Here is an 11,856-nt window from a genome sequence, read left to right on the forward strand (position 1 = left end):
TGGGCCTGCGCGTCCAGAGCCTGTGCTCCGCAACGGGAGAGGCCACAACTGAGAGGCCCGCGTACCGCAAAAAAAAAAAAAAAAAAAAAGAATTTCATTTTTGAGATGTCAAAGCTGAGTAGAGAGGTTAAGTAACTCGCTCAAGGCCAGACAGCTAGTAAATGGCAGTGCTGGGATCCCAACCAAAACTGCTCTGACTTTGTAGACTTTTCTCAAACAATTCATTGATTCATTCAACCAACCAACCAACAAGGAATAAGAGCTTACAATGTCAGACTTCCCTGGTGGCACAGTGGTTAAGAATCCGCCTGCCAATGCAGGGGACACGGGTTCGAGCCCTGGTCCGGGAAGATCCCACATGCTGCGGAGCAACTAAGCTCTTGCATCACAACTACTGAGCCTGAGCTCTAGAGCCCACAAGCCACAACTACTGAGCCCGTGTGCCACAGCTACTGAAGCCCATGTGCCTAAAGCCCGTGCTCCATAACAAGAGAAGCCACCGCAATGAGAAGCTGGCGCACCGCAACGGAGAGTAGCCCCCGCTCACCACAACTAGAGAAAGCCTGCGCGCAGCAACGATGACCCAACACAGCCAAAAACAACACAAATAAATAAATAAATATTAAAAAAAAAAAAAAAAAAGAGCTTACTATGTTCCAAGTCCTGACTCTGTGCTAGATGTCAGGAATAGAGAAGTAGATAATACAGAATCCAGAAAGGTCAATTAGCCAATGGCCTCATACTCACAAAGGACTTTAAATACTAATAAAAATGAAAGCACATGTTTCTTCATAGAAATACACTGAAAGGATTGAAAGATGTGCCTCCAACCTTAAACTCATGTCCCATTACCAAACCACCCTTCACAGAGAGTTTAATGAGTATCATTTATAGCTCCTACAGTTACCTTGTATGTAGCAAAATTATATTACAATGTGGGTTTCTATGGGTATGAGTATACATTGAACATTTGAATTTGGTTCATGCAAATATACAAAAAAGGTCCTAATACTTTTCTAACCCTGCCTTAGAAGTTTTTCAGTCTTTACTATACTGGGAACCTCAGAAACAGGAAGGAATATGGGTCTTTCTCCCCTATGTCTAAGAGGTCCTGAACTTGAAATAACACCAGGGGTTACTATGGAGGACCACCAAAGGTCACAGGAGTGGGATGTGGTCACCCAGGGAGGCTTCCTGCAAGAGGCTATATCTAGCCTGGGTCTTAGGAAAATGAACAGCACAGGCTCTGCAGTCAGGCAGGCCAAGTCCCCCCATCGTTAACTGCAAACATGGGCACGTCTCAAACTCTCTAAACCTGAATTTCACCCAGTATTGATAGTTTCAGAGATTCCTGTAAGGATGAAAAAAGATGCTGCATGTCAGACTTTCAGCACAGTGAACAACTATAAGTGCTCCATTAATGTTATCTAGCACCATTATTATTTCCACTAATAAAGGGTGAGTAGGAGAAACAAGGCACGAACTTGCTGATTTCATTCCTGTGGTCGTGACATTCAGGAAGTGAAAGTGGCAGAAGGGGGAGATCTTAGAAATTTGGGGAAAAAAAGGAAGTAATGGTGTGAGCTTCAGCCTGAGACAGGAAACAGCCTGCTCAGCTGGATGTGGGCCACTAGTTGGCCTGGAAAGGTCTAGTGAAAGAAGGTACCATAGGTGGGACACCACGGTGGGCGGCTTTGGGACCCCATTTATGTGGTCACCTACATGAGTGGTGTCTATGCAGCGTGTATCGCACAACCTGTGTAGCAGAAGGCAGCAACCTGCCCAGACGGGCGCTCGAAGGGTCCCTGAACAGAAGACTCCGCTGCGAGAAGCACCAGGCAGGGTGTTCGGCTGCTGGTGTGTCCACATCAGCTGGGCTGTCTCAGTTCATGGCGGGGCAGCAGTGTTACCTGCACTGCCACCAACCTCTTTGGACCCTATGGAAACCCTACCTAAAGGAGTCCAGCTGGGACAAGACAATGTGGGATTATTGCAATTTACAGCACAGCTACAGGAACACGGAACTTTCATTTTAGAAGCTCCTGCCAATGGTCCCTATACCAAGAATAACAAGGGTTAGAGGAAATAGAGCTCTAGGCCACAGATCTCAAGCTCGATGGGTGGCTCTATAATAAAGTGAGCTCAATATGGATTTGTGTAGAAAAACACAGAGCTTTATTCCCCCCAGGTAGATGACAAAGAAGAAAACTATATCCCTATCCTTCTTTTGTAGAAATGAAACTTTCCTCCTGGGCTGAACGGCCAACTCCTCTTTAGTCTTTCCACTGCAGTGTTCAGCATCCCTACTGCCCAGAAGCCCTCCCCAGCGCTCCATCCCCTCCCCTAACACTCCCACAGCGCAGTGCTGCACAACTCTGGGTGGCGCCATTCACGCACGAAGCAATGGGGACCCTGCCCCTTATCTGAATGCTGCCCTACGGGTGTAAAATCCAGCAGCCCTGAAATAGCACACGCCCTCCCACCTCGACACCACACTTTAGAAAAAGAAAGGAAATGTCGAATGTTCAGGAGAAAACCTCCACTGGGAAAGAAGATGAAAGTAACTGGCTATGGCCATAAGAATCCTTGGGTTTATTCTTCACTCACCAGTGAAGCAACAGTGATAGGAAATAATAATTAAGCCTGGGTAATCAGAAGAATGGCAGCTGAACTGAGGGCAGAGAAGGTACCAGTAAATAACCTAGGGAAATTAGGAGTGTGGAATTAACTGGGGGTGGGAAATGAGGTAATTTAGGATATGTTGAGATTCAAGGATTGTGAAACCAGAAGGTAGGTGTAGAAAAATGTAGATTTGGGACCTAGAGAAAAATTAGGGGTAAAAAGTTAGATTTTAGAGTCATTTAAAAAATGAAGATATATGAAGCCAAGGGAGTGAATAGGTTATCAATGCAGGAAGTAAAAAGACAAAAAAGACGGCTGACTCTTGGGTGGTGCCTACATATGGTGGCGGTGAGAGGAACTAAAGGGGAGGAAATAAGGGCCCAGAGTGTCCGTCAAATGGTTAGAGAAAAAACAGAGGCCTCTAGGATCATGAAGACAAGAGAGAATTTTCAAGAAGGTAAGTTTCTCTAGTGTTAAATGCTGTAAAGAGACATTTATGGGGCATGGATGGTCACTGCTGACCCTTAAGAAAGTTAACTGGAGTGGTGGCTCCTTGAGGGATGGTCCATGCCCTTTCTCACAGTACTGCCAAAGCTCCAGGCCGGCTACACAGAAGGAAAGCAACAAGCATTTGTGGAATAAAGTAAGGCAGCTAGACTGGAAGCCCGATTGCAAGGAGTTAATAATATACCACAATCGGGCTTCCCTGGTGGCGCGGTGGTTAAGAATCCGCCTGCCAATGCAAAGGACACGGGTTCGTGCCCTGGCCCGGGAAGATCCCACATGCCACGGAGCAACTAAGCCCATGCGCCACAACTGCTGAGCCTGCGCTTTAGAGGCCACGACCCACAACCACTGAGCCCGAATGCCACAACTACTGCAGCCCACGTGCCTACAGCCCGTGCTCCGCAACAAGAGAAGCCACCACAATGAGAAGCCCGCGCACCGCAATGAAGAGTAGCCCCCGCTCACCGCAACTAGAGAAAGCCCGCGTGCAGCAACAGACCCAACACAGCCAAAAATAAATAAATTTTAAAAAAAAATAATAATAATATACCATGATCACAGTTTAAAGTTTTAAGACTCTTAATACAGCTTTTGTAAAAAGAAGGCAAAAACTACCAGCGTTTACATTGTTAATCCTGATTACAAGCATCTATGGAGGAAGCACTTTTCTATTTACCTGGCACAAACTGAAACTCGCCTCAGGGGAGGGGGAAGCTTTTTCCTGAGATCTTCACTGACATGAATTCTCTGAATGACCATAGCAAAATTGCAAAACTTTTCCGCTTTGGTTTCCACAAATTTATTAATTGGGGATTGATATAAATTTATTGAAAATACCTGGAAGATGAGAAATAGACTTAACTGGTCTCAGACTCTATGTGGTTCTCACATGTTCTCCAGCAAAATATCTAGCAGGTAAACACTACTTCCATGGAAGCGTTTTATCAGGACTTCCCACCTGTTTTAGCAAGATTAAAACTAGGACTGAGATTTACCAAGAAAACACCTCTTAAAAACCCAATAAAACCTAAGAACTATAAAATCTCACCTTAAATTTGTTTTCTATACAGAGATGAACACTCTATCATTCTCAAGTTGTATTTTAAAAACAGATAGTAACTACAGCAAATACCTTTTGACTGCTTCCTCTGTAAGACACTGTGCTGAGGGCCTTCCATGCATCATCTTATCTAGGCTTTACACAGTTTATAGCAGTACTATTATTAATATCTACTTTTCAGATAAGAAAACCAAGGCTTGGATCTTTCTCAAGGCCACAAAAGTAGTAAGTGGAGCTAGACGTTAAACCCAGAATATATCACAAATCCTCATAAGGATCAATTTTCATAGATGTATAATATTCCACTGCATCACTGACATTTAAAGATACATGTTTGTTTGTTTTTTAAATTAGAAAGATATCTTCAAATAAGAAATCATGGAACAGATGGCCAGCCTGCACAGGAACGAGGTCACAGGTTCCAAATGATGGATCTTTTTCTACTAATGAACCCATCTTCCCAGTTCCCCTAAATGAGGGTGTCCAATGCAGCATGGACAAGGAGGGATAAGGGATGCATGACTGAAGGCTCAGACTCCCAGCGAAGGCCTGCCAGATCCATACACTAGAGACCACCTGGACTGTGGTGTTCCTTTCTCTTCTTTATTATTCTTCTTTATTGGCCCCTGTTTTTCTGGAGAAATGGTGGTAGTCTGAATGTATGTTAGGCTGGATTCCTCAGAAAATAGAGCCTGAGACCAAGCTTCTATGTCAGGGCTTTAGAGCAACCCCAAGGAAGCAAGAGTGAGGGAAGAAGAGAAATGAGGCAGCAAAAGCAAATGTACAATGGAGTGGGACTGGCTGTGATTTCACAAGAATCAGAGCTTCTTGCTCGGTCATACGGGACGTCCCCAGAGAGGCTGTTAGGAACTGCAGCATCTCAAAAGCTTCCATAGGAGGAAGTGGTGCTAGCAGAGGGAATGAATCTGCCAGCTCCTGCCTGTTTCTTGTTCCGCATTAGTCAAAGTTCACTCCATGGTGACCCAACTTCCCCACACGACTGGGATGTATCATCTGGTCCCTTCAGCAGCAGACGGGGAGGCCAGATCCCATACCCTGCAGGGTGGTTCTTCATTTGAGTCCAGAAGTGGTGCCAGGAACCCCAGTATGGCCTTGGATTGCAGGATGGTAGAGGCCAGTAGAGCTGGGCACCACTGCATCCAAGAGACAGGTGGGGCTAAGAGAATCTGAGGTGGTACCTAAGCAGAAGCCAATACAGGAAGGTTAAACCTAGGCAGGAATCAATGCTGGTATGCAATCCCACATACACAGAACACAGAGAAGATGATCTATAGGTCTTTTTGAACTCTGGGCTATTTGTGCTCATTGAGTTTCTGCAGGTGTCACAGGACATCACCCATTAATTTCTTCACCCATTCAGTAGCATTTATTCAGCATCTCCTATTGCTAGGCATATTCTAGTGAAATCCTAGGGATAGAGAGAGGGCTAAGACCCAGACCCTGCCGGGGAGAGGGAGACAGGCAAACAAAAGATGATCACAATACAGCGTGATCAGAGCTATCCCAGGGGAACCCAGCAGTGCCATGAGCCCACAGAGGAGTCGCACCTAGCCCAGTCTTGGGGTCAGCGAAGAATAACCGAGGGAAGATGATACCTGGGCAGAGGCTTGAAAGATGAACAGAAAGTAGAGGCAGGGGGGAAGGACTTGCAGTATGGCATCTATAAGAACAAAACAGGACAATACAATATGGTCAATGAGAGGGTGCCATTTTACTTAGCCCTGTTTAAATGATTGTGTTAACATGCAAAGCCACTGTTTGTTACCAAAAAAGGGTGCACTACGGACATCCCTGGCTCTTACATTCATCCCCAGACCTCCCTCCTACCTAACCCCACCCCTGAACATCACCCATCACTGACCCCAACTCCCAAAGTATGTATCAGAGATGGGTTAGGATCTGGAGATAAGGCATGGTATGAGGGAAGATGGGGCTAAGAAATGAGGTTCAAGTTCAGAGATTCAGGGTTAGTGTTAGGGAAGGGGTGAGAGGTGGGGAGGGGGTGATGCAGAGCTGAAGTGATGGTGTCTGTTTTGTACATGACTTAGAACCTTGAAGTGTATCGTTTTTAATAAGTCCCCCACTCCAAACAGCTGTAATAAAGTGTAATGTGTTCATACAAAGTCTCAGAGATGAATAAAAACATGTGTTTTCTGAACTATAGATAATTCAGTTTGACTGAAGCAATGAGTCAGATGGAGAGTAGTAAGAGAAGAGGCTGGCAAGACTGGGAGTCAGGTCAGACAGAGCCTTGCAGGCCATGCCAAGAAGGTTGGGTTTTGTCATAAAGGCAATGGAGATCAATTAAACAATTTTAAATGGGGAAATAACATGATTCAGTTGTATTTTATAAAGATCATTCCAGAAGCAATGAGGAAGGTGGATTGGAGGGTGGGAAGACCCGCTAGTAATTATAGTAATCAGGCATTGCAAGCTGAGGGATAAAAAGGGGGGATGTTTTTTATGAGCCATTTAAGATGTAAGATCATGAAGACATGGGGAGAAAGTCTATTTGGGGCTCATTTAGATTGAGGGAGTAGTGGTGGGTGGATAAAAAGGATCCTGGAAAACTGGATAGATTTTTGTGCTATTCACCAAGATGAGGACTTTCGGGGAAAGAATGCTTGAGGGATGGTAGGGATATGATGAGTTCAATTTTAGACCTGATGAGTTTGATGGGCGTACGGGGCAACCACATCGAGACGTCTATGGGTCTTATTAAGAGCGCAGAAGTGAGATGAGCGTTCATCACATAGACTGACAGTTCACCCAGAGAGAATGTATAATATGAGGAGAAGCAAGAACCAAGGGTGGGAAGGTCAACATTTACATGCTGGACTCAGGATAAACAGCCAGGCAGGAGTTCACTACAGATGCCTTCTCCTGTCACATTGTGGAGGCCAGGGCCAAAGTAAACCTCCCAATTGCAGGGAAACTCAACCTGGTTTGCTTAGAATCAAGAGGAAGACCAGGTAAAAGAGACATTAGTGTTCACTTCAACTAGTGAACTCTTCAGGTAATACAGAGTTCAGGGAGCACTGTAGGCTCCAGGATAAGACACAGAGAGGGAGAAGAACAGGAAGCATTCGACAGAAGCGCAGGAGTCGTACATTTCTGGATTTCCAGCTTTCCAGCACTGGAGGAAGTAAAACCTTCCTCATCTTTCTGCAGCATGGGCTTCACCTAAGACGTTTTACACACTGGTACTTCCACTACATATGCAATTCATCCATCAGGAAGGGGTCTCTAGTTCGGGCCAAGGCCAGGATACACTCTAGGCCTCCCCCTAGAACTTCTTAACCTTTTTTTTTGAAGTATGACTCTCTGGATCTATTTGAGATATATATTAAGTCAGAGACCTTCATCTCTGGGTAAAAACACATATATGCAACATTCTGTTTAATTTCAGGACATCTTTCCTAAGGTCCCTCCATGAATCCCCTAGGGATCTCTGTACTCCCTGCTAAAAGCTCCACCCTAGAACAATTTGTCTAGCTCATGGCACTTTCAGACCTTTCCAAACTAAGCAAAATCATTCCAGAGGAGCACAGCAGAAGGAAGCCAGGCACTGTGGCTTCTACTGACCCTGAACTGATAATTCCTTATTTCCATTTTCAGCAATGCAGAGGATATCTCCTTCCCTTTTCTAAGAATCCCTTCCCTCCTGCTTGCCCCAACAAAACAGACACACAGGCATTAAACCAAAACAGACCAGCCAAACACTAAAAACTCAGGCTACCGCAGTTGGCCTCACAGGCTGCAGCTTCAGCCGGGCCCTGGGCTGATTGCGTTATTCCTGTGAAGCAGGCCCCTCACAAACAAGAGACCTCCCAGTTCACACTGCTGACGAAGGCAGGGGTTCGTGAGCGTCTCCAATGGCCAGAGACAACGGCAAGGAACAGGGCACACAGGGTGGGTCTCGCACAGTGTGAAAGTTGAACAAGTATCTGTTCACTGAGGGCTGGCCCTGCTTTTGTAGAGCAGGTCTTGGGTTTTGATGGGTGACATTCACTGTTGACACCTGGCACATTTTTATAGATTGTAAATGGAGAGAGCAGATATGTTAAGTATTATGACTTGTAGACAAAATAATCCTCACATTATAAAATGTGAGCAACTCAGCACCTTGAAATGGTGACAACACACCCATCTCCACACTCTGAGTGTATTTCCTTCTTTTAAATTTATTTTTCTAATTTTTATTTATCTACCTACCTACTTATTTATTTATTATAAAAGGAATACACTCTCACTAAACAAAATTTGGAAAATATAGAAAACCAGTATAACCACTGGTGTACTTCTGAAATGATATGATTTCTAAAAATTCCCTTTGCATGTACCTTTTCAGCTTCCCAGGGACACTTCTATTGTTTAAGGGTAAAGAGTTCCTTTAGATTGGGGGGTGGGGGGAGAGGCTGTCACCACAGACAAATGGGACAGAATCCTTTGACCTTGTGACTGCCTGGGCTCTCACCTCATGGCTAAGAATTATTTATTCTATTGTTTTTTCTGAGTTGACGGAAATTTCCCACAGTTTATGCCTATTCTCCTTACTTCCTCAACCTGAAAGACCAGAAAGAAAAATTTAATCACTGCAAACTCTTGCCTATTAATTCTTCTGCTTTGGTTATTTCTAATGTTTTCTTTCAGTCCTCACACCACCCACCTCCATCTGGAGAAGGTTTCTCAAAAATTCTAGTAGAGATTTAGACACCAACCACAACGTTACATATATTTGGTCCCGTCACCACTAATAGTAGTATTTCTTTTGGTAGACGTCTCGCTGACAGTAACTCTTGCAAAACAGAAAAGCCACAAATTCGTAGCATATAAACCACATATGCAAACACGGCAGACATTCTAATTAGAGAATTGAGAGACAAGACTTCAAAATTTCATTCGCCACATCTCTTGGTTCTTACTGAGCTTTGAGAGTGAGACTTTTTAAAAAATTCAGAATTGTATTATTTGCTGAGTGAAACCAAGTGTCTTAGATGCATTTTCCAACCAAGTGTAAAACTCCAACTTAAAACAGTCGGGGGGATCAGTTCATTTACTGGAAAAGAGTGAGAACTTTCTTACCCGGCTCATAGTGGTAAAGAGGACGTATGAGGTTGGCATATATAATACTGAAACACTGACACTGCCAGGGATATCCATTTTTCCGTGTTTCTGCTTTCAGGTCTCTGATGGCTTGTGTGTCTGTGATTCACATACCAGTTGCCACATCTACAGGCCAGATCTGATCTTTGTATGCAGTGTTTCAATTACAGAGGAAGTATAAGTGGCTGACATGTAAAATTTATTGCAGTACCTCCTTGACCTCACTCTTTTATTTTTAATAAAAAGAAGGAAGGAAAATAGCAGCAGTGTGGGTTAAATTAAAATGTGGTTTCCAGTTCAGGAAAAATTCAAAGGGCTTTAAAAATTCCTCACTTCTCACACATTGGCACGAACAGGGAGAATTTCACAGTGATAAAGCGATTAACAGCTTCCTAGCATTAATACAGCTGCACTTACTGAGCCCTCAAATCTCTGAGACGGGCATTTTTTACTACCAGTTCCCATCTCAAGATAAGGAAACAGAGTGTCAGAGAGTAAGTAGCTTGCCCAAGGGCACAAAGCTAGGATGAGGTCAACTGGTATCTGATCAGAGTCTATTGACTCTGAAGTCCAAGCATTAACAGAACTCAGATGATAAACTAGCCAAAGAAAACACCAGCATTAAGTAGGTCCACACTTCATTTCACACTTGCAAATCGAAGGAAAGAAACTAGAAAACTGAAAGCAGCCTGACTCTTCCACTGGAGCTGGAATACCCCCTGGTTCAGCCCTCGGACTCTTCTTTGTCTGCTTCCATGCCTTCACGATGGCTTTGGATCCCATCTCTAGCTAGATGGGATAAACCACCACATAGAGGTTTCCAGCCCTGACTTCTCCCCTGACACCACTGATGCCCCCAGAGCACCTTTACTTCAATGTCCAACAGGCCTCTCAGACTTAACATATCCAAAATCGAACTACTCTCTGTCCCCCCAAAACCACTCCACCAAAGCCTTCCCCGCCCAGGATGATGGCAGCTCTATCTTTCCAGTAGCTCTGGAAAAAAAAAAAAAAAAATCAAGTCATCCTGAATTTCCCTCTTCCTCTTACACTGTTTCTCTCATGTTCATTTTACAAAAAGGGAGTTTACAAACATATTTCTCATATGATTCTTTAAAATGGCAAACTCCACTAGTACTAGTTAATTATTAATAATTAACTAGTTAATAATTATTTCATTTGCATGTAACTCATCATGAGTACCTTTACTAAAGCAGTTAGGTGAGCTTTATCCATCGTAGACAATGGAGCTTTATCCACTGTCTACCTACAAACAATGATGTTCACCTACTACTTCGTTTTTATGTGTTATTTGATAAACACCTACGTAACACCTCTGATCTCCCAGCCCTTGATCTCAAAGTGCTTTACAACTCACTTAACTAACTCATGCACTCCTCAAAAGAACCCTATAAAGTAGGTACTATTATTATCCCATTTATTTAGATAAAGAAACTGAGGCACACAGAAGTTAAATAACGCCCAAGACCACACAATTCAAACCTGGACAGTCTGGCTCCAGAGTCCGCATAAATGAACCTACCGTATTACCTGGCTTTCTTATGGCCAGGACCTACCTCTTCCAAGTGCCCAGCCAGGACTGGCTGTACGTTCTCTGTCCTCTTCACAGGAGAGAGGCAACCAAATGACAGGAAGCAGAGCCCCTAGTCCCATGAGCAGCTAGAGGAGCTGCTGCAGACACGGCCGCCCACCTGTGCCAATTAGGCTGATGTGAGTGACAGAGATGCGCAGAATTTACGCAAACAGATCCCCACTCCCCAACTCACCCCCTTTCTAGATGCTACTTTATAACAAAAATTTTAAGGAGGAAGAGATAGGAAAAAGAAGAGAAGGAAGTGTGTTCACCAGCCCTGCTGATAGTGTCAACTGAGGGAGCAAAAACAAGGGCCGTTTCCTCCCGCAGGGATCTCCGTGGGTGTGGTCAGAGCGCACAGACAGCCCCTGTTAACTCTTCCCAGCACTTTTTTGTTTCCAGATACAGTACAATAGTGACTAAGGGCACAGTTTCTAGAGCTAAGCGATTAAAAGAGGGCTCAAAGCCCAGGCCCACTACAACCTTTGACAAACTACTCAACTCCAGCCTCTGCTCGTCTCGTCTGTGAACTGAGATCCCACTCTTCCCAACCGTACAGAGCTGAGACAGAAATTAAGGGAGATAACACGGAGTGAACTGCTAGCAAAGAACCTGGAATTAGTAAAACTCAATGAATAATAGCTATTGATAGTGATTTTGATAATTTCGATTAAAAAAGTTTTTCACACCTTTCAACTGCTCAGAGTCTGAAGTGGAGGGAGATGTAGGGACAAGGAGTAATGTCAAAAAAAATACTTTATGTTTGGGACTTCCCTGTTGGCGCAGTGGTTAAGAATCCACCTGCCAGGGCTTCCCTGGTGGCACAGTGGTTGACAGTCTGCCTGCCGATGCAGGGGGCGCGGGTTCGTGCCCCGGTCCGGGAAGATCCCACATGCCGCGGAGCGGCTGGGCCCGTGAGCCATGGCCGCTGAGCCTGCGCGTCCGG

At 44.5% G+C, this 11,856-nt stretch overlaps 1 protein-coding gene across 4 annotated transcripts in view; it reads right to left on the reverse strand.

The window, feature by feature from the left end:
- Positions 1-11,856, reverse strand: part of STON2 (stonin 2) — a 153,063-nt gene that overhangs the window by 133,486 nt on the left and 7,721 nt on the right. The window contains exon 2 of one of the 4 annotated variants that reach the window (XM_028496255.1): positions 5,806-5,870. The exons of 2 other annotated variants lie outside the window; for them this stretch is intronic. The gene's annotated coding sequence lies outside the window, so the exon portion shown is untranslated. Of the gene's footprint in view, positions 1-5,805; positions 5,871-10,893; positions 10,964-11,856 lie in introns of those variants that run through there. One more of the 4 variants, XM_028496256.1, reaches the window with a different exon arrangement.

The sequence above is a fragment of the Physeter macrocephalus genome, chromosome 11, assembly GCF_002837175.3.
Source record: "Physeter macrocephalus isolate SW-GA chromosome 11, ASM283717v5, whole genome shotgun sequence".
Lineage (NCBI taxonomy): Eukaryota > Metazoa > Chordata > Mammalia > Artiodactyla > Physeteridae > Physeter > Physeter macrocephalus.